The sequence below is a fragment of the Lycium barbarum genome, chromosome 7 (genome assembly GCF_019175385.1).
Source record: "Lycium barbarum isolate Lr01 chromosome 7, ASM1917538v2, whole genome shotgun sequence".
NCBI classification, from domain to species: domain Eukaryota; kingdom Viridiplantae; phylum Streptophyta; class Magnoliopsida; order Solanales; family Solanaceae; genus Lycium; species Lycium barbarum.
In genome coordinates, this window is record NC_083343.1 from 5,043,516 (window position 1) to 5,068,740 (window position 25,225).

The following is a 25,225-nucleotide window of genomic DNA, read 5'->3' on the forward strand; positions in this document are numbered from 1 at the left end:
GAAGATAAAATTATTGTGAGGTGCGAGTGTGTAGGGCAGGAATTCCTTTCTACATGTCAAATGAGTTAATTATCACATTGTTTTTGTTGATTTCTTACCTAGTATTCATTTTTAAATTTCAATTAATTTGGATGTGCGTTGCATGAGGTGAAATGCCATGATTTTTTCCATTTCAAAAAAGATTATCTCATTCCATAAATGAAGAAGTGAGATCTAGTTTTAGCATTATATGTATGAAGATTAAAAGTCATGTACTTCGTTTGTCCCAATTTAGCCAGTTAAAAAAAAAAAGAAGACATAATTCTATATTGGTAATAAGTTAATTTTATAATACTTATTTTACCCTCAATTAATGAAATGATTTGTAATCACACAAGTATTTATGACTTATTTTAGATTACAAGTTCAAAAATCTTCCTTTCTTTTTTTAACTTTGTTTTCGATCAAATGTCATCACATAAATTGAGACGGCAGGAGTACTAATTATGTAAATATTTTATGTTCATATCTATATTTATTGTAATTTTGGAGAATGTTTACACGTAACTTTGTATTCCGTGCCGAAAGTATTGGTTTAATATGAAACCAGTCCGCCCGACTTTGTACATTGATTGACTACTTTGAATTTTTTTTTTTTTTTTTTGGGGGGGGGGGGGGGGGTTATTTAGCTAGTCTTATTCCTATTATTATTACGTAGGTATTAGCAATCAGAATCAATAATATTCTATTCTACACTCTATCAATTATTGTAAGTACAACTTATGTATAACTTTATAGTGAGATTATTTTTGTTAATATAGTAAACCAACCAACCGATAAAACCTTGATGTTCAAAGAAATTGAAATGTGAAGGATAAGTTAAAATTTTCTTAATCTCAATGAGTAGATTAATCGACCATCAAGTTGCGTCAATGAAGAAATATGCGAAATGTAGATTTAGATCTATATGGAGATTAAAATTGCATAAAAATTGCTAAGTCGTTTAATATAAATAAACAGCATGTGCATGAAAGTATATTCTTCAATTGATGCAACCATATTACAATCAAATGTTAAAATAATTAGTTCAAATCTCACAAACGTCTTTGAAATCTTTTTATCATGTGGTCGAAAAAGAGAGGAGATTTCATCTGCATTAACTATTAAGGAATCATGTGGCTCCTGGCATATTATAATGTGCTAAATATCGATATCTGGATTATTATGCGGATAATAATAATATAAGAATTCTAATGCGATGTATGCTAATTAAGGTATTGTTGATACACAATTTTTAATCGCTATTCTATCGTATAAAAAGATCTAAGTTGCGGAATATAAGTTATACAAACCATTAGTGATATAGAGATTAATTTTTTTCCAGTATTAAGCTCTATATTCACTACAAGAAAAATTATATTTGGCAAAAAAATTTTTTGTTGTTGCCATAAGTTAATTATTGTTGCAAAAAGTACTTTTGGCAACAAAAAAAAAATATTTTGTTGCATGAACTTTTCCCAACGGCTGTTATTGCAACAGCATGCAACAACTTTTTTTTTGTTGCCAAAAATAATTTTTGCAACAATAATCAATACTATGGCAACAAAATTAAATTCTTTGGCAACAAAAAAATCATTTGCCAACAATAAAATTAAGTTATTGCTAAATATAAAAAATTTTGTTGCGATTTCTATACTTTCTTGTAGTGACTATTTATGATTAATTTAATGGGTGAAAATCATTTACCCTCCCCAATTTTGCTTTAAAAATCAAACTCTCCCTCAACTTTGAACAATTGACATTCTCCCCCGTTATCCTATCTATGATCATAATTAGCAATAGATAATCCCATAATTTTGGTGGAAATTTTATCTTGATACTGAACAAATTATTTAATCTCAAATTTTATGCTGTGATAACCTACTTAATCCCTATAAACAAACAACCCCTAGACAAAATATATGACCCTTTTTTAAAAAAAAAAAATAATACCCTGAAGATTACCATATTCTTATCTACCTGTGATTGTTTCTTCAATTATTTACATTCAACATTAATTATATTGATGATTCAAAACTTTCACGAAATCTTTTTCTCCACCCCCCTCACCCCAAACTTCAAATGCTCATCCAAATGAGCTCCCATGAGTTATTCCCTTTCGTTTGTCCTTCTATGAAGGATCAATTTGTTTTTTACTTTTACTGTTTCAATGGAGTGACTTGTGAGTTCACAAGAAAAAGATGCTTTCTTTTTTAGTCCGTAAAAGAAAAAAAAAGATATATTTTTATATTTAGATATAATTTAACTTAAAATTTTATCTTTACAGTCACACAAATATTTATGACTTGTTTTAGATTATAAATTTCAAAAGTTTCCATCTCTTTCTTAAATTTCATGCCTAATTAAACTATATGACTGAAAAGCCACTTTCCAAATTATTGTCCTCCAAAAAGATCAAGTGGAAGTATCTCCACAAGTGATTAAAAAGGTTTCGTCAGTTAGAGTAGTACTTATCTTATTAACCTACTTTATCTTATCTTAGTACTTTTTTCATTTGATTGGTAATTTTCACATCGTTTACATAAAATACCGTTTACCTCGAATGTAAGTATATTCTATTCCCTAACCATGTTCCTTTGGGTGGTGGTTTGGTTACTATCTTACCTCCTGCATCACTCTTTATTGGCATAGCTTGACTGAATACAAATTTGATGCTCGTGAATATTTTATATTTTGTGTGGCTTGACTTTTCCGTAAAAGGTTGTAATGAAAGATAAATAAGAAGTTCAATTTCAATTAATTCCAAAAGAAAAGTTAAGTTATTTTCAAATTAAGAAAGTTATCGTTCTTTATAGCATGGGCTAATAGTGTTTCTCTTATTTTCTTTTTATCTAAACATGATAGTTACATGTAAATTAAACGAGTCCGGAGCCAAAATGACGTATTTTTGCAGCCATTTGCCCAAAATAGTATGTTTTTTTTTAGACCAAAATGGGTATTTCGTTGGTTATCCAACGAAATACCCACACACACTGTTCTGGTGCCAAGTAAATGCAACAATTTATTCGGCACCGGAACAGTGTGTGTGGGTATTTCGTTGGTTATCCAACGAAATACCCATTTTGATCTAAAAAAAAGTATACTATTTTGGGCTAATGACTGCAAAAATACGTCATTTTGGCTCCGGACTCTAAATGAAACAATTACTAATTAATTACGATGCATCTAAGGAAGTATTATGTTGTATATGTTTATAAAGCATTTTGAGTTTTTAATTTACACTTAACATCAACTAAAAATTTGACCCTATATATAATATGCATAATCAACTGAAGGCTTAAGCTTCAATAGTAATATGTGCACAAAATATCACCACCTAACTCTATAAAATATACAGCTACACCATTAAATTCCACTGTGAAAGTAAAGCCAAACTGTCTTTAAAGTAGGTAATTTTTAATTACGAGGATGTGACTCACCTATCTACAACTTGAGGTCTAAAAGTTAAGAAGAACAGACTTGAGAGAGACATGATTTGGGGTCCATGGCCATGGCTGGAAACTATTAAATCAACATTATATATATAGGACATCCCTATAAAGCTAGAGGTAGTTATAGGGCAAAAGTAGTGTCATTTTCACATATCAGACTATTCAAGTGCTACAATAACTAGTACCCTGTTGAAATTTGAAGAAGGAAATTGAACTTTAGGATGTCTGTGACGAGCGCAAAATACAGTATAATTTAAGCGCTTCAGTAATTAAAGATAGTATAGTATTTCAATCATACAATTACTCAAACAAATCTTGCTTAGTATTATTCAGGTGATCAAAACTTGAGTTTGTTGTGAGTATCAATCACGATTATTGACTACGAACGTGCTTAAAGACAATTGACAACGAAACCAAAGGTTACTATTAATATGCGAAGTAAGGGTAGTAGACAAGACAGATGCAGGATTTTAGCAACTAGCTCCGATTTGTTTTATCATTATCTTCTAGATTTTATTGAGTTTTTCGAATTCACTAAGTAATTCGTTTACTTAAAAATCTAATACACATCTTCCGATTATTTATTCAGATTTCACAAATTAAACTAATGCAAGCCCTGAGAATGTTCAAAAACTATGGATAGAAATAGATCTTCAGACGACTTCTCACGAATATCGTCAGCTTATAACCCAAGATAAATTATTCAAGAGTATCTTCCAATTACTCAATAAATCATTCAATCATGAGCTAAATCAGATTTATATTAGGATAATTCATAAAACACTTTCTCTACCGATTAAAGCATTCAAGAATATCTCAAAAAATCAAGTAAAACTACTATCCATGAATTCAAGACTAATGAAAACCCTGTGAACATATGCAAGAAAACATGAAGGGTTTATTCTTAAGGAAAACGTCTCTCGAATATTTTTCTCTCTTGGTTCAACTAATAATTCAAGAAGCTCTTTCAATTACTTAGAAGAATCGCCACTCAAAGCCAAACAAAATAATGCAAATATATTCACCAAACTATTCTTCTTTCGATTAAATAAAATAGTAAATAACTCTGCAATTAAATTCAAACCCCTGTTAGCGAATTCAAACAATAAAAGAATTGAATCTAAAAACGTCAATCAATACATCATGTCTGTCGAAACCCTATTAGAAAACTATTCCATAATAAAATAAAAGAACATAGAAAAAATAGAAGTAGAAAACATTACAATCGATGATTGATCTAAACTTCCGTATTGAATCAAATCGTGATGAAAAGTAACGGATTCAGGCCGTCAAATCCTCTTCTACGCACCTCCAATGCTCCATGGTTCAAAAGTCCCGTTTTCATTGATGTTTCAATTGTTTGATTGCTGCTCTTGATCAACCCGATGCCACATAGATAAAAATAATGTGTCCTCCATTTTGATTGGTTGCCATGTCTTCAACTTCAAATTCAATTGCCAATTCATGCGTACATTAATACTCCCTCCATTTCATATTAAGTGACCTTTTAGGCTTTTTATTTTGTTTCAAAATAAGTGACGCTTTAGGATTTCAAGAAGAAATTAATCCTATTCTTCCAAACTTATCCTTATTTATAATAAAAAATCATTAAATAACTTTCTTTTTCTAAGCATTAATTAGAGGTAAGTTAGTAAAAATACTCATAATTTTCTAGGAGTAAGCAATTTTTTAAAGGATGTGCATGAGCTAAAAGAGTCACTTATTATGGAATGGAGGGAGTATTAAATGTTACTTCATCCACTCATTTACATCATAATGATTAGAATCATGAGCCAATCATTGTAACTCTTTATTTCCTCGTATTGGTGGTTTCCTTACTCGTTTAACTCTGATTTAGCTCATTAGCTCGGAATGAAGTCCTATACAATAAAATTCACGTAATAAGTATAATATTATAATATTATATCTCAAACACAATTAAAGTGTAGTAAATAAAAGGCGAAATATAGCTAAAAATCTGTATTTCTAGACTACCATCAGTTGGTAACTCGGTGGTAAAACCACTACAAGTATCTAGTTTGAGACTTGAGGGAGTTGAACTTTACAAGGTCGATAATTCAGTTATGGAATCACGAGTATCTAGTTTGAAACATGAGCAGGACAAGAATTGAACTTTACGAGATCGGTAGCACTATAGTAGAATCACCGGACTTTGTTGAATTTTAGAACGGGAATTGAACTTTACGAGGTCGGTAGCTTAATAGCAAAATACTAATTAGTATTTAGTTGAAACTTAAGGACATGAATTGAACTTTACGAGGTTGGTAGCTCAATAGTAAAATAACTAGCATCTAGTTGAAATTTAAGGACGGGAATTGAACTTTGCGAGCTCGAGGTCGAGGTCAGTAACTCTGTAGTAGAATCACCAGTAACTCTTATTTGAAAATGGGGATTGAACATTGCTAGGCCTGTGGCTCGGTCGTAAGGTGCTCCTCATGTTAACCAATTGATTTTAAGTTCAAATTCTACCAATGTAGATATGATTGATGCTGAACTTTTTAGTTCAGAATATAGGGGTTGTCTTTGCTCCTTAAGAGTAAATAATCATGCATCTCATTTCATCTTATACATTCTATTTTGCGAGATTAGAAAATAACCATTAAATTTGAGTGCAGTTCCGAGATAATTTTTTTATTCTATAGCCCTTAAAATTATTTATAACTAACCAATGGAAAAGTTTAAATTGTATTAATGTTATTCTGATACAATCATCGGTTTTCCAAGAGGTAACAATTGTCGAGAACAAAGATAAAAGTCCTACAACTTAGATGGTCGATACCCAAAATTAGAAGAACAAGTATGAGAGACATCAATTGGGGTCCATGACCATTGGCCAGAAATAAATCAATTTACATAAGACATCCCTAGCTATTTAGCTATAGGGCAACCAACCAAATTCTACGTCATGATATCAAAAGCAAGTAGTGTCATTTTCACAAATCAGGTTATTCAAAGTGCTAGAATAACAAGTGGCATTTGTATTGATCATTAGTACCTTGTTGAAACTTGAGGACGGAAATTGAATCAGTAGCTTAGTAGTAGAATCATTAGTATCTGGCAAAAATTTGAGGATGGGAATTAAACTTTAAGGCCCTGTTTGTCCATAGAAATCAAAAAATATTTCACTTTTTTTAGAATTTTGGAGTTGTGTTTGGCCATAGTTTTTGAAATTGTAATTTTTGATGAAATGTAGTTGTAAAAAAGTAAAAAAAGTGAATTTTTTTGAAAAACAAGTTTTTTGAGTTTTTGGTATTCCGGAATACAACTTCAAGTTGCATTCGGAATTTTTATGGACAAACGCTGAAAGGTGAAAAAAGTGAAAAAAAAAATCCGGAATACCAAAAATAATTCTTATGGCCAAACGCCTAGTCGATAGCTCTATAGGAATCACTAGAATCTAGTTGAAACCTAAGGGTACAGGGATTGAACTTTACACGGTCAATAGCTTATAGTAGAATTACTAGTATCTAAAAGAAGCTTGAGAACGAGAATTGAACTTTACGAGAGTCCATAGCTAAATAGTAGAGCGTTTAAGTGTTAACCAATTGATTGTAAGTTCGAAATATACTAAGAAGATATGATTCTGTTTGGGTTGGACATTTTGCTCCTTAACACTTAAGATTATATAATATTGCGTCCTATCTCCTTGTATCACATTTTCTATTCAGCGAGATTCAAAGATCACCATTAGTACTTTAGTCTAGGTTTCATTAAGCTTTTATTGTACTCATAAAGAGTTACTATACTATATTCTATAACATAACAATCACGATATTTATTCAAGTATCACATAGAGTCAAAAACTATTTCTTATAACAAAAGAATCATTTAAACTTTGCTAAGAATCACAAAAAGTCACTAAACTAATTTCTTTTTAACCAAAAAGTCACTATATGTGATATGTAGGCAATGTTTAGTGACTTTTTGATAATTTTGTGATACTTAGTTTCATGACAATAGTTTTAATAATTTTAACGCTATAAAGTGAAAACTGAGGGACCGTATACGGTATCAACCCGCCGAGAACTATTTATTATTAGTTGATGAAGAAGCGTAAGATGTACGTATGTTGCATCTATGATACAGACATCGATGGTTTTCAACTTCCAGAACTGAACATTGGCTAAGAAAACAAGAATTGTTTTCATTAATTAGGTTGAACTGCTGAAACACAGAAGCCACAAATTAAAATAATGGCTTGTTTCGTTATTAATTTGTGCTTTGACTTTGAGATTGCAATTGCATTATATCATATCTCTTTCAATGGGGTTCATGGCAAACGAAGCTTGCTAAAATAAACCTCAACTTCAGGATCAAAAGAGCTCTAATAAACCTGGCAGCTTGAAAGGATCAAAGGAATAAAATTTTTGGTCTTGGAAATATTTTTACGAAACACAAATATCATGATATGTTTAAGATCACAAATTTTATTTCTTTCTTAAACTCCGTACCGATCCAAGGTTTCAAATAGTATGACATAAATTCGTTTACTATGTCATATAAATTAAAGTAGATGAAGTAAATAATTATGATGATTGTTTTCCAGTGAAAACAGATAATCAGTTAGAGATTTGTATTTTAAGAGTTTAAAGACATGTGGGTCGTATCCAATCCCGGAAACTCTCCTTTTGGGTTAGTATTCGAGATTACAAGAGTTAGATTGAAAGAACCGAGCCTAAGAAATGATAAAATCAAGCCTATTCCATTATATCCCATGTAGAAACACCATTACAATCACACACACCACATAAAAAACTTGCAAAACAGTACAGATTCATCTGAGACTGAATATCGAGCTACAAAGAACCTTTTTCCATTTGAATTACCTGGAAAGGCGGGTTATCACCATGGACAAATGTAGCTGGTTTGTGATGGACACCGGAAGACCCTTGTTTCGAAGACTCGCCGTTATGCATTTGGCCTCCGAGAGTGGACATTTGAGCAAGGGTGTCTTGGATCAATTTGATTTGCTCATTCATGGCACTCCGCATCTTGGAAAACTCTCGCGATAATCCTTTTTGACCATCTTCCAGAGCTTTAATCGAGTGTCTGCCATTATAACCTCAATGAAAGCACCAAAAGTGAAGCAAATCACAATATTCACAAATGAACACTAGAGACTAACAATAGATGGAAAGAGATGGAGAATAACACACGGGAACACTATTTCAAATGAGAATATATTATAGTATGTGATTAACACGGAAACGCTATTTCAAACAGTAGCAATTATTACTTCTGCTTCTGAAAGAGACTAGGAGCAATACTACTTTTGCTTGTGAAAGAGACTCGGAGCAGACTGACACGAAGAGAGAGATATGGCGGCCTATAAAATCTCACTCACACTTTTTATTTCCTTTTGCCTCTTTTTTGGTTTCTGCTTTGAAGGTAAAAAAATTGCTAAAATACTCCCTCTGCCTCAAATTATTTGTATCTTTTGTGCTTTACATGGTCCTTAAGAAAATATTAATTAGGAGGGGTATATGACTAACTTTACTCTTAATTATGTGTAAGTTATAATCTCTCTCCATTAAATGTTTACTCTATTTGTGTGTTATCTTCATTAATGACAAAATTCTATTTAGGATAAAATGTGAAAAAAGGTAATTAATTGTGTTTTGAACTTCTAAAATGACAAATCGTTTGACACAAGTATTTTTAGTAACCACGATAAATAATTTGAGATAGATGAAGTACTAATTACTCAACATATATGATAATAGTGTAACAATCTTCTATATTATATTAAAAGCATGAACTCGTTAACTTGAAAGTTAAATTATCTAAATACCCTTATTGACTTAAAAACCTAATTACTCAATTTATTGAAAGAAAAGAAAAACACCTAATAAACCAACGCAAAAAAAAAATGAAAAAACGCTTTGGCTACGGGATCCCACCGTTTAGAAAAAGTTGTCATTTTGCTTTTTTTTTTTTAGAGATCACAAATATTAGAGATCAATTTCCCAGTAAATGTTCTCATCTTCTCACCGTTTAAAAAAAGTTGTCATTTTGCGTTTTATTTAGAGATCACAGATATTAGAGATCAATTTCTCAGTAAATGTTCTCATCTTTTCTTTCTATTTTACTATTGTAAAGAGAATTTACCAAGGAAAAAAAATAGTGAATACAGTGTTCTGCAATGGGATGAGGATGCACAAGAATGAAAGTGTTCTGCTATTACAATCATCATTGTTCGTAATGGTGAATTAAGATGATGACATACGACCTCGACAAAAAGTGACAAATATCGGGTTATTTTTTTCCTTCTGTAAAACACTATATTTACTTATATACTATTACTACTCTATATATTTTTAAATAATATCCAATTCTATGTATGATGGGATAGACACTTTCTAAAAGTTGTGATCTCGAAATATATATTGTGCGTTCGAAATATATATTGTGCGTATTATTACGATCAGGAATAATACATTTTTTAAGGTCATGGTTGTTATTCATTCGCCAAAATGCAAAATAGTTAGTATATATATGTTACATGCATGAAATTATATGAAGTTTACTTTAAATTATGGTCTCAGAATAATTTTCTGCTTCTTCTACATTTCTATTTAAATGTTTTTCTATTTTTTCAATTATAAAACAGATTCAGGTTTATTGAAATCTGCTTTTGACCACAATTTGATACCACAATAAATTTTTTTTAGATTAGTCCCATCATGATCAATTTTCAAGAGCACATAATTAAAATAAGTTCGTAGCAACTCATTTAAAATATGTTTGTGGCATACATGTATGATTGAAAAAATCAACTATTTGAGTGTGGTGAGGGTGCTACTTATGATATTAAACTTTTATTTACACTTATTGAGTTTTTCTTTAGAGCACTCAAGAATCAAGATGTTTTTTTTAACCAATTAAACTATCGAGAGGTTATTTTCTATTAATAAAAAATTAAAGGATCCAACAGCAAATAGAAAATGCAAAAGAAGAATCAAGATGACAATTCACCATAACATGTTTTCTTATGGATCAGGATGAAGAAAGAAAATGTTTTTTATCAGAGCAAACAGAGCATGTAGCTTTTTGGATTTTTGGGTGTTAAATTTCACAGGTGGCCGTGACAGGAGACGTTGTTTAATACTCTATTAATTTAAAAAATATTAAACTTTTAAATTTAGTTGTCACACAATTCATTAAAAATCAAATTAGATCAACAAAGGAGTTGAATTCGAATCTTATCACCCCTACTGAGAAAAAAAAAAGAAAAATTCGACATGCTCGACACAAAAAACATTCATGATAGTTAGTGACATTAATTAATTTATGTGATACGTGAATGGGATTTTGTTTATGGAAAAAAGTATACCAAGAATGCAACCCTTATGTACTTATATAAGATGTTATGCATTAAAATTACAGTACTAAATTCTTTTGTTTCTTTTATAGTTAGGGAATTTCATAATATCAAGTACCGATCATGTTAGTAGTGTAGTGTATACTTTTTTGCATTCAAAATTTACTATAAGAATACTATTGCATTAAAGGTAATGGCTTGTGAAACTCATAGGATTTTTAAGAATTGTTGATCTCAAATCCAGAGTAAGTGTGCATTTTCTCAAAACCTTGAAGATTTTTCCTATATGTTTATTTTTTGTGATAACAACAAATAAAACACAGCGCCCAACGATTCTAATTGTTGGATTGAATCTACCGCAACATATTTTCTCGCATGATCAATTGTATGTATCATTTTCAAGAGAAATATCAGTGTCAACAAGAAGAGTCCTAATCATGACGGAGAAATTGAAACGGATGAAAAGAACATACACTAGGAATATCATTCATAAGGAAGTAGAGTTACACTTCACTACATGTCTGTACCACACAAAATCTAATTAAATAAAAATGATCATGTGTACCTAATTAATTTTGGATTATTCATTTTTGTATGTTCAAATGATATCCAAGCTCGATAAGTAGGTCACTATATGACATTTCACATTTATCATTCGGAGAAATTTATATGTTATTCATTATTTACCTTAAACTCAATAAATTAATATTACTTTTACTTTACAAAATCGTGTGCTATATAACTCGTCAGGGCATACACGTGCAGCGCACGTGTCGAGAAACTAGTTATATTAAAAGCATGAACTCCAAAATTTAAAAGTTAAATTAGCTAAATACCCTTTTTATTTATCTAAATATTCTGTTTAATTAAAAAAAAAAAAAAAAACTTCACCAAAAGTGAAGCAAACCACAATATTCAAATAAACACTAGAGAGAAACAATAGATGGAAAGAGATGGAAAACAACACATCGAAACGCTATTTCAAATGGGTGTATATATGTCAGTGTATATTCAGGTAAATGAGTATACCAGGATAGTGCTCCCTTTATGAGTGTCTGATTAAATTTCTTCAGCATGACTGATTCGATCTCGTGCTGCTTAAGGTCGTGCCCTGTGACGGCTGCTTCAAATAACATTATAAGCTCTTCAGGATCAGGGGTATAGTCGTATTTGGGCATGTCCGACATTTTGCATTTTCTGGGAATGGGCGCGAGGGCTGCGTTTCCTGGTACGGCGGTATATCATACTTTCTGGCTCCCACGCCTTTCATCGCGGATGGGGCTCCTGGGATTTGGTTCATTCTTTCATTCATTTCTCTTTCGACCCTGAGTAACTCCTCGGTATATGCATCCAACCATTCTTTCGTTGCCTCGGCCTTTTTAGTTTGTGAGATAGTAGGGATTTTATCCATGTTCTGATTAGATGTCGGAGTCCCAGCCCTAGAGTGTTTAGCTATGGTAGTCATGGCCCTTTCCATGTGTTGCATCCTCTCATCATGTGCCTTGAGCATGGCCATCAGTACTTCACTCATCAAGGAACCCGTCTTTTGAACAGGTATTTGCTCGTCAAGTTAAGATTGTGCTCGACCCATTCTTCTGAACGTGCACTTGTGTGGTTGCTCTGCTTCATCGGCGTTTAGGACGCCTTTGCTTCGCTCCATGCTAGGCTGTCTATGCGGTGTCCCATCTCTACTACTCCTATTCTCCCAAAAGGGTTCCTTACCATGCTCGGACACTTATACCTCCACCAGGTCCTTTATACCCCTTACCAACATCTGTGTGTCCTTGAACCCTTGTATATTGCTCGATCTGCCACTTGACTCATGTTACACCCCGTACCTCGGAGAAGCACTGGTTAAAATTTGAATGTAAGTATATCGAGTTATGGCTAGGTAAAACAACTTTGGAGTATGAGGAACAAGGCATTATTAAGTATATTGTTTAAGTAAAGGATGATTATGATTTCGTAAGTCGTAATCGGGAAAGACTATTTTGAAACACAAGAACATGGTCATTATCAAGTATAATAAATGATAAATATCATGTATGGAGAGTTTCGGAAGATTTCGAGATCAAGCAAATTGAAGAAAATAAGTTTGACGAAAATTTGAGAAATGTTGGGCAGATTTTTAGTCAACTTTGGAGGGGCATATCTCCTAGCATATTAGGAGTTTTAAGGTGAAACAAAAGCCTAAAATGAAGTTCGTCGAGTCTAGTTTATAATGCAACAAACCGCTCATTGATAAGACATCGGAGTAGAGAATTATAAGCGTTAGAAACTAAGCTGCCAACGCAGAAACAGGGCGCTACAGTACTGCTACAGTACCGCTGGCCCAACCCACTATAAAAGGGCTAAAAACCCCCATTTTCATCATCAAAACTCTCCAAATTGTTCCAGAATTTTCAGCAAACCAGAGGGGCCTTTGTGCCACATAAAAGTGAGGATTTTGAGCAAACTTCAAGTTACGGAATATCAATCGAGGTCCGGACAACGCGTAGACGCGACTATAAATTCGTTTTGGTGTTGGAGGGAGCTTGGGAACAAGTAAATATTGAAGATCCTGCCACTTCAGTAAATAAAAGGTATGAATCATTGAATCTTCTCATTATTAACATTGATTAAGGAATATTTGCAAGAATAAATGTTATAGTTTGTTGTGTTGATGTTGTTGATTTATGGATTGAAGTTTGAAGAGAATTTTGGATAGAAATATATATATATTTATCTTGTGGAATATTGCGGATGTCGTTGTTGTTGTGATGTTGGTATTAATTTCGGCCTCTTTACGGAAATAAAATTATTAAATAGTCGTATCACAAGTTGGTTGGTTGAGAAATTTAGAATACATCGTGTGGGATGTTTTAGGAAATATATTGGTATGGATAATGGTGTTGATGATGTTGGTATTGTTGTTGTTGATTGGTTGTTGATATAATGATTTCAGGCTAGGCATATAAACAGGGGAGATGCTGCCCGAATTTCGACAGAATCTAAGAAAAAAAGGATTTTAATTAAAGTCTTGAGACAAGCATGATGACGAGCCTAACAATGGTATGAATGGTTATATATGTAGATTATGAGGTGACGAATGATCTTAAGTGAATTGCAAGACAGGAAGTAAATTGGAAGTCCAGAAATTGTCTTCCATGTATGTTAAGGCTAGTCCCCTTCTTTCTAAAGGCATGATCCTTTCGCTATAAACCTTTGTGTCGTACTCATAATATCATTGATTCCGCAAATGCTAGAAGTCCATGAATTTCGTGATCCTTATAATATTATTGAGCTTATAAAGGCATGATTATGGTGCTATGGCTTCATAAATGTTTCCATATCTTCCTCGTTTTCAAAAGTTAAATGTTTACGACTCCAAGGCATAATTCCTTTCCTAATAATTCATAGTTGTTTTCTCAAAATGTCGTATTTTCCAAACCAGAGATTTATGATTCTGTGAGCTCTTATGATAACAGCGATGAACATGTTTTTACGATGATAATGATGATGTCAAAGATAAGGATATTTTCTATGATGATTATGATGATGATGATTTTATGGCTAAAATTCTCAAGTTATGAGATCAATGCTTTTATGAGATGATTTTCATTCATAGAGATTTCCATGTACATGAGTTTTATGTTATTATGAGGTGATCGAGCTTAATTTTCCTTCATTGTTGGTAATCTCACCTTATAATAATTGTTCCTTCAAGGTGGGATAAACGACAATGATTGATCCATAATATAATCGGAGGCTACCGATCTTACGTCACTCCGATATAGTGGTGACTTTTGATTGGGCTCTCATGCATGCTTTATATATATATATGTATGTATTTTGTCACACCGCACCGCGCTATAGCCGGCCGGGCAGGCACGTAGATGTGCACACCACTGCAGTGGGCATGTTATGATATTGCCCTGGACGCGGGAGGCCCGGACGCGAGCTAATGATGATAACACCGAGCCTTAATGGTCGGGCATGATACTATATATATGACACCGAGCCTTAATGGTCGGGCATGGTACTATGTATATGTATAAAATGTTTTTTTTTCAAAGGCTAAGCATGCATGACATCCGCCTTACGAGGCATTCAGATGTACAGGTTATCTTTCTTATTCCTTGTTACTTTTCATATCTATGTTATGTTGTTACTCATGCCTTACATACTCAGTACATTTTTCGTACTGACGTCCCTTCTTGTGGACGCTGCATTTCATGCCACGCAGGTATATACAGATGAGTAGAGGATATTGCTAGAAGAAGTTCCAGCTGGATTGGCGAGCTTCATTTCTTTCCGGAGTGTTGCCGAGTCAGAGTATCTATGTTATGGTATATTGATTTATGTTAGAGACTTTGCAGACAGAGTCACGTATATAGCCTGTCAGTCTTGCAAGCGGCTCTGCAAGCCGATGTATCATTATGCATTTCATTCATGACTTAAGAGTCCTCTGAGATTATGAGTATAATGAGAAACAGCGGGTTCGCTCGGCTCTAAGTAAGGGTCGGGTGCCCATCATGCCCTATCAGGATTGGGGTGTGACACCTCAGACATATCTATTTGCGTATAATGACTTTACTAGAGCATCTGGAAAGAGAATTTCTGCTGCGAATCAGGACAACGCCACAACTGTCAATCCCCACGAAAGGCGCTAAACTATTTTTCGGTGAAAACGGATAATCAGTTAAAGATTTGTATGTCAATGGTTTTAAGACAAGTGGTTCGTATCTAATCCCGAAAACTCTCCTTTTGGGTTAGTATTCATGATTATAAGAGTTAGATTGAAAGAACCGAGCCTAAGAAATGATAAAATCAAGCAAGATAGATATGTGTATCAAAATAATTAACCTACCCGGATGTATATTTCTTAAAAGAATAAAGTAAGAGATAAGTTACAGTAGATGAGATGGAAGTGCCTTAGCTTACATGATAAGCTACCTATATAGAAACCAAAATAAGACTTTTCAACCCTAACGTACGGGTGATATAACGTGAGCTTGCCCCTAACGCTAGCATAGTCAGTGGCTCTCTGATCTAGAATTGCGGATGTGACTGGAGTTGGTGGGAATGGGTAACAACTGTGAGGGTTCCCCAATTTTGCAGGAGTGCTCGATCTCGTATGCGACCCCCAGCCGATTTTTTGCCTAATACAATAATCACCCCCGACCAACCCGGCCCTAAAAAACAAATTTATGGGTCAATTATATGACATCATAATTATATGTAATATAGATTGGATTCATATATTAGACTCTTGAAAATCACAATCTAATTAAGGCGACAAAGAATCTCCATTATTATACTTACTCAAAACAACAATGATACCTTGAACTTTCGATACAAAACATGACGTTTACCTTAAGACTTTAAAAAAGACAAAATATTCACACATTTATTAAATTAAATGAATAGAGAAAGTATATAAGTGTAAGGCCAAACAGTTTTGTGATCAAGAATCTTCAATTTGGGACATATTTAGATCTGAAGTGACCATTTTGTTAATAACATAAACTTAAGTTTATTATTAACAGTCAATTGCTTAGATTAATGTTTTTTTGAATAATATTCTGGAGTTTTTGGAATGAATGGTCCAGGTTTTATTCAAAATTAAACAAAATTAGCTAATCAAGACAGCAATGATTGAATCATATAATTGAGATTGACAATCTCATTAAACTACTGTCAATGATGGAACTGTGAACAAGTTGGAGTGTTTTATTTAATTATAGACTATGTATGATGATGTAATGTTATACCTTAAAATCTTCACTATGTTGACTGTTGGTGTTCAATTATGAATATTATAGTTTTAATACAATCAAAATTTAGAAGAAATAATAACTGACATCACAAATGATGAACGATCCATCAAGTTCATGTTGGAAAAAGCAAATAGGCATTTCAAAAGGAGGTATCCCTCATGGATTGTAAAGATCTTCTTCTTTTTATTTTTTATTTTTTAACGTCATTGACAATTGACTTTTTAGCGATTTTAATAAAGAGAAAGAAAATGAATTAGGTTCGCACGCACAAGAGAATTGGGCCGCAAAGCAAAATGGGTCGACACCCCGCGCGCGATACAGAAATTTGGCCTGTGATTTCGTACGTCACCTTTTGGAAAATTGATGGTCAAAACCATTTTCAAAGGCGTTTTGGGGGCGAGTCCCGGGGCCGAGCATACCAAAAATGCTCTAGGGCTCAAATAAAGGCATAGATTCATAGGGCATAAATCCTGGACACAAAAGCGTAATTCCTGCCCAGGGCGTTAAATTGATTTTTTTTCAATTTAAAATTATTTTTCTATAGATTATGATATTTATTATTGGTGTAGTGATATTTATACTTCATGTTATCATGTTTCATGTTGTAGTGATTTTTCCTAAAATATATAAATAAATAAAGCAACTCTCATAGAAAATAACACTGTCATAAATAGTCTTTTAAATGATTATGTCTGAAATTGATAGAATAGAAATTTCATATCACTATGTTCCTGAAAGAACTTTATTCAATTTTTGTCATTGCTCTTACACTTTTTTTTATCCTTCTCCTTCTTTGATATATATATATAAATAAATATTGGTGCAAATATTAGTTGACGGACTAATAGATGTGGAGATTGATGATGAAGATTTCCTTTTAAAAATTATCTAGCCTATTATCATTTTTGTGTTGTTGCCTTTCTCAAATAATAATTGTCATAGTTTTTTTTAATATTATTGTTGATTTATTTGCATATTTTTAATGATTTGCTTGTTTTTCCTAGTAATAAAATTATAAAATTTAAGATACATGAGATATACGCCCCGTAGATCCACGAAACTTACTCCCCTATTTCGGGGCTTACGCCTCGCCCAGTGCTGAGTAAAACGCCTCGTCTCGCGCCCCTGCCTCTTAAGACACTGGTCAAAACTAGCCAGTGCTGATTTAATAGAGTATGATTCTATAAAATAGAGTATGATTCTATATAATACCTGTTAATTTTATACTTATATGTACGAGATCATTGTTTTGGAGAGCTAAATACAATTGTTTTAAATTTTTCTATCTCCTCTTCTAGGTTCTTTCTCTTCTAAAAATCTGTTGTTCCTGCTCATCTTAGAGGATACGCCTGATTATCTTCATTATATGACAAAGGTATTATTAAGGCTAATGTTTTTAACACGTCTCAAATTTCATTCAATTCTCCATATAATTTTCTAACAATTCAAGACCTAATAGTGAACGTTAAAAAGTTATATGCATTGTTTGTTTACACCAAATTAATATATTGAAAATATGTGCTTGCATAAAGATTTTTTTTTACTTAATCATGATTAATTAATATAACTTTTACTTTATTAAATTAGTTAATCATAATAAATTAATGTGATTGATGTAAACATGCAAAGCAAGTCAATTTTTACCATAATGAACTTGTAGAAAAGAGTTTCTTGTTGTTAAGAGTGAACAACAAGAGTCGTGTTTTTTCGTTGGCACGATACTGGACTATGGTTTACTTGTTGTAAAATTTTCACAAATAGCTACCTTTTAGCTGCTTCTAACAAGTTATAACTACAAGTTCATTATTTACAATTCGTAGCTGGTTTTTCCTATATTTAGGTCCTGGACGCGTCGCATAAATATAGCCAAAATATAGACTAAATACACGGAACTGTTGAGCAAATAATGCCTCCATTTAAGGGAAAAAATCTTTTTCAAACTAAATAGAAATCTGTTTTTAATATTCCATAAATCACGCAAATCTTATTCTCTTCCATATCTAATCACATAGCTCATTCAACATCTAATCATTCACATAAAATTTGAATTCAAAAACTCTCTTCACATTTTTTCCCAAAATATAACTAAAAAAAATCTCTTTTTAATGTTCCATAAATCATGCAAAGCTTGATTTGTTCATCAACTGAATTACACGTTTCACCGTGTATTTGCAACTTTTTTATTTTTTATATTTTTCTGAACTTTTTAGTTATTTTTCATATATATTTTGGCTATATTTTTAATTGTATTTTGATTATTATGTTCAATATTACTTATTCTGGTTTCTGTTGACTATATTTAAGATATATTTTGACTATATTTAGAAAAATTTCAGAAAAAAGAAAAAGTTGCAGTGAAAACGTTGCTACCTCAATTATGAACTCAATTATGACTATATTTTGGCTATAGTTTTTAATTATATTTTGATTAATATGTTCAATATTACTTATTCTGGTTTCTGTTGACTATATTTCAGATATATTTTTCATATATTTTTCAAAATTTCAGAAAAAAAAAAGTTGCAGTGAAAACGTTGTTACCTCAATTATGAACTCAACTTGAATTCGATATTTCAACAGATGAATTCAAATATATATTCGTCGTTTAAAACACAAAAATAACAGAAAATCTTACATATTTTAGGAAATAGAGTTGAATTTTGGGGGTAAAAGGTTGAAATTAATGAGAAATTAATACAGAGTAAAAAAAGGAAGTGAAAGAATTCAGAAACTGATTTGAAAAGCACGAAATTAGGGGAGATGGGGAGTTAGAAACGTGTATATTTAGGAAAAAGGGGGAGAGAGAAAGTGTGCAGCTAAAAAATAGGGGTGTGGGGAGTGGTAAGTTAATTGGTAGAAAAGTGGGTAGCTATAAGTTGTAAAAATATAATATTATAGCTACTAAACTTAATTATTAAAAATTATAGTTATGTTCCATAAATATGTAACATAGTAAGGTATGCCAAGTATAAATTACTTACTTGTTTCTTCTTAGAAAATTGAGTTCTGTTACATCTCAACAAGCCCATATGGCCTGGACTCAACCACAATGGGCCGGCCTTCTTAATTTTACTTGGTTGGGCGAACTTCTTCTTCAGTATTTTGCTCTCCTTCAAGATTAAAATAGATGCTTCTCATGGTTTTGGCTAAAACCAGTATTTGTTTGTTTTTTCTCCCTATTTTTAACGGAAAAAAACTTGCTATATTTTTTAGAGTATTAGATTAGTAGATTCCACCCAAATTCCACACTGAAAAGTGGCATATTGGTTATCTCACGGTAAAACATTTAAATAACAAAGATGCATTTCTAGAAAACTTTTATCTCAAAGTCTTTGATAAGGTTACAATTTGAAAATTAAAATTTTTCCATATCCACCCGAAAGTCCTTTCTCCCTCGTCGTGGTTGATTCAAGGATCTTACGCGATAGCGCGAATTCTTCTATCGTGTTATATTTTTCTGGCGGACCTCGCACTACTAGAAACATAGATTTTTTCCATCAACATTCAATGAAAAATTTGTGCTATAAAACATGATTTTCCCACCGAATCAGATTACTAGAAAAAACACACGGCGGGAAACAAGTTGCCATTGAAACTCTAAGAAACTTCATAATTTTTCTGTGTGAAAACCCTACTATTCAGATTTTTCCGCCGACATCCCGTGAGAAATAGTCACTGAATACTTTTTGGTGGGAAAACCCCCCGCCATCCGTTTCAGATTACATATTGTGCCTTCTATCCTCTAACAAACCACACAAAATCCCTTCTTCTCTAAGTTTCCATAGAGATAGTAAGGAGTGACTTACCAATGTGTACCTAATTTATCCACTCGCCAAATGCTTAAGGTGTCCAAAATTGTGTGGAGACTTCTTTGGAGCAAAAGCTCTTTAAATTGTATTAATCACCTACAACAAATTTGCTTTAGCTACAAGTACTTAACACTCACTTAACACTGATTTATGAGTATAAACATCAAAAGTTATCGAATCAAAGACTAAAGCCACAGGAAAACTGAAAGAACTATGTTCCTAGTGGTTCACTTGTTCAAAGTTATGAGGAAAAATATTTAGTTTGTTTAGAGTATAAGGATGCTTATTTTCCAGATCAAACTCCAATTTAAACTGCCACCTAAAAATCTAAGTGGTGATACATCACCACATCCACCAGAATAGATCAAGATTAAAAAATTTTTTTGACAAACTTGAGACAATTATTTAAGAATGTGAGACAACATAATGTCCAATTTCGAAGAGCATCATCACGTATGCATAACCAGGCCATAGTACTCTATTTAGGTTTGCAAGAGTAATTATCGAAAGATTGGATTCATTATTTTAATTTCCAACAAATAACAGAAATATCTTTCCACAGCTTTACACTTCTGTTTAAATGTTTAAATAACATGTCCAACGACACACATTTCCTCTATCTCAGAAAGTATTTTGACATGTATAAAATTGACATAAATTTTATAAAAAGGTAGAACCTTTGCCATTTGACCTAAATCTGCCAAGCCCAAAATAGCTCAAAAAAAAATTAAAAAAATTACAGTCTTCATAACGTTAAAGTCAATATTTCTAAAGCAAGAAGCTTTTAACATACATATAAACAAAACCAGAGAAAATGGACCACCAAGAAATTGGAGAAAAATCTTGGACCCGAAAAATTGGTGGATTGGTTGAGAAAAAAAAATTTGGACCATTTCTCAATTTGTGCGTGTCATCCTTGCTCAGGGGCCATGCTAATCTTCTCTGTATTGTTTCAATTTTATCGGATGTCCCCGAAGGGACAAGGATAACTGCTAATGTTCCGCAACATTCGATGTGGGATAAATAGCTTGCTTAGTTGGGAGTTTTCGCTGGCACGGGCCTGGACTCCTTAAAACCGTAATGGGCCGACCTTCTTATTTAACTTGATTGAACAGGGTCATTTGCAGTTTTGTCCCTGTTTGTGCTGTTCTTTAATTTTTGTCCTTCAAAATGATGGACATAAGTTACACATCATAATATCCACAAGTTATGCCCGCATCCTAAAATAACTTATGCCTTACTAAGCATAGGTTCGATTTTGAAAGGCAAAAATTAAAGACAAGCCCATTTGGAGGGAAAATTGTGCAATTACTTCGATTGAACAAGGGACAAAGACATAAATAGCCATCTGGGTGAAACTATTGACACCGGATGGCCCAAGAAGTTATAAAGACATTTTTTAGCCTTTTCAAAATAATTCAATTTCGTAGCCTTTTTTTCTACTATTCGTGCATATGAATAGAACTTATCATTGTTGTATAGAAAATGTGTCACTACTGTATGTTTATAAAAAATTTATCATTATTGTATAATTTGTGTATAATAAATATATAATCAACGTATACTCACTAATTATTCACACATTATATATGTTTTTGGGATACTTTTTGAAGGAACACAATATTTCATAATAATTTTGTATCTCAAAAAGCTAGAAAATAACCTCAAATAAAAGTTTACATGAATTTTGTCAAAGCAAATATAAGACCTCTTGTTAAAATATAGCTTAGATTACAAACTTTATTGAATCGCATCTGGTCTTGTCTTTATCTCCTATTCAATTTTTTTTTTTTTGGTAAATCTTGGATTTATGGGCCAAAGACTAATACTATTGCTTGTTTGGGAAAAAATGGAGGCAGAAAAGAAAAGAAAAGAAAAAATACTCTAAAATATAAACCTTATTGATTTCGAAAAGGAACCTTTTTGTTTTCAAGTAAGGAACTCACTCACTCTTATCCTCAGTGCTGATCTTCGTATTTGTGGTAAAGTGAGAGCGAGTGTAGAGTGAATTTTTTTAATTAATTGAGGCTTGTCTTTATTTTGGGCCTAAGGGCTATTTCGGGTAATTTACTTAAAATTGGATCTTTTGGGGTCTTTTTTTTTTTTTGCTGGTTGTCATACCGTGTCCTTTTCCCATTGAAGAAACTATCAAGTGGGATTATATTATTCTCCTTTCAGATTAATACTTCTCATGGTTTTGGCTAAAATCTAACATGTTTGTGTTTTGCATTAATTTTGTTCTTAAATTAGTGAGTTCCACCCTGAAAAGTGGCATAACTTTGAGAGTGGCAAGTTTCCTTCCAATAATCTCCATCCTTAGTTAGAAGTCTCGGTTTCGAGGCCTGAGAATGGAGTCGTATGTAGTAGGAACCGCTTTACCTCAAAGTGAAACTTTCTGATCTGAATTCGAATTAGTCAGGCCTCAAAATAGATACCAAACAATGGGGGAAACAAAAAAGAAAATATCAAACTAAATTAATGGAAATGAAGTTATACGTATACTATTTCTTTTTGAGGTGCATGAGATATAATTTTAAAATACGATCATACATCAAAACATATTAATTAATTAAGAACTGAGCTTGCTCATTCGTCTCATTGCAAATGTACACGTCAAAGTTCATAAATTTGGAGGAGAAAAAAGGACCCAATGTAACGTTTTATATATTCATCAGCGGAAATAATACAATACATCGCTTGAAAGAGCAATAACTATATAAAATATGAAAATGCATTAATTCCAATAACATATTAGTATTAGCTTTTACTTGTTCTTCAAATAATCAGCAGAAGCTTTCATGATGGTCACAAACATTTGAAGGTTGCCAATAGAAAGATGAATATTTTCAATATCCTTAGTCTCAAAATCCAGTGTAATTTTGATTATGGACGAATTTTCATCCTTCTCCAAAACTTCCCACCTGATCAAATAGAAATTGAATCCTAGAACAAGAAATCCACCTTCAAAAATCTCTACTATCTTCACTCGTTTTTCATCGTCGATTGATATGAATCTCTCTTTATGTGGAGTATTACCAGGTGTCCCTAATATAATTTTGTCCAAGCAAAGTTGCAAACCTGGTTACGTGAGTCAAAAAAAAAAAAAATTGTACAAAAATATACCAAAAGAGATACAAAACTTTCTTTAACATGGATTGGTGGAATATTTATATGTTCATTTCAAGAAAAAGTTTCAGATTATTTAAGAGAAAAAGTAAAACCAAATATTTATAAATTAAAAAAAAAATCAGGACAAATATCTAGACGCCTAATCCATTCCAAAGAAATTTATACGAAAAAAGCAGTAATAATCAAGGGAATGTAAAAAAAGATGATTTTCTGAAGGGGGAATAACACTTTTTATCCCTTAATTATTTATAAAATTTGATTTTGTTCATTATGATATCTGACTAAGCACGTTGAACTTTCAATTAATAAATTACTGCACTTTTATTCCTTCTGCCTTTGATTCTTTACGAATTTGCCACATTATAAACCTTCCACTACTTAGTTATTCATGTGTAATATTATTACTTGATATTTGAGGATATATAATTTGATAAGAGTCTTAATATAATATATTTTTTACATAAAGGACCAAAAACAGACATTGGGGGAGGGGGAATTCATAGATAGCTACTTTTTAGCTACTTTAGTTGAAAAATAACCTTTTCAACCCTTGAAAAATAGCCACTATTCAGCCTTTATCATTAAAATAGAATTTTAACTTCTACAAGTAAAACTCTGTTTTTTGTTTTTAAAAGGTCAAATTTCTCATATCAGATAGATCAAGATCAGAATTTACTAATAATCGACTAATCGTGAGACTAAAATTACGATTATCCGATTTTTTAATAGGATGTTGAAGTAAAATAACTTACAAACTTGCAGGACTGAACCAGGGCCAGCATTGCCTTCAATTAGCTCAACTTTTTCAGCAATTTGTGGGAGTTTTTAAACAACAAATTTAGCAAATTGAAGAGTTCCATAGAGATTCCACACTTCACTTGCGGTGCATTTATTTCTATCTGCTCTGAAAATTTTCCCAACATTTTTCTTTTTACCACTAATAAATCAAAACAGGTACTGAATATATAGTTGGTCATGAGACATGCATGTATATTGAATTCTTGTCTTGCACTTCACCTTAATTTCCTTAAAAAAAATTGTGTTGACAACTCTAGAAGCAAAGATGGAATTTGCCTTTCATTTTGCCTTAATTTCCTCAAAATAGGTTGTGCTGAAAAGTCCGATAGCAAATTGTGTCGAAAATTCCAATAGCAAAGATGGGATTCTTGCCTTAATTCCTTGCTGTTCCTGGACCACCCATCTCTTCATTTCCCTTTGCGAGCGAATAGCGATCTCAAAGTAATATACAATAATAGCTTAATTTCTATTTTACACTTTTAATTCCATCGAATTATTATATTTCAACAGTATTAAGCTTTGCCTTTTCAAAAGCATACGAAACTTCTTAATGACTTTGGAAATTCATAAAATGGTAGTTTTCATTTCTAAAAACATTCCTAAGAATCCTAACTTTTTCTCTTTTTTCACAAATGGTAGTCTAACTTATCAAAAGAACATTCTATTATCTGGAGACCTTTTCCTTTAGGTGGCTTTTTTAATAATTAGTTTTTATTTATAATGTAATTGAAAAATAGCTAGTTTTTAATGTGAAAATAAATTTGAATAAAAATATTCATGCCTAAAACATGAAAATACCCTAACATACTATGCTGGCATTTAAAAATTGTACAAGTGAAACTACATATTGTACTGGTTTTGGCCGTTTCAAGAATGCAACTAAAGTTCATATGTCCAGACTAAGAATGGTTAAATTAA

General features: G+C 32.2%; 1 non-coding gene across 1 annotated transcript; it reads right to left on the reverse strand.

Moving 5' to 3' along the window:
• Positions 1-21,258: 21,258 nt before the first annotated feature.
• On the reverse strand, positions 21,259-21,361 carry LOC132604681 (U6 spliceosomal RNA). Its single transcript, XR_009568795.1, has one exon. It is a non-coding gene; the product is annotated as a U6 spliceosomal RNA (small nuclear RNA).
• Positions 21,362-25,225: the final 3,864 nt, after the last annotated feature.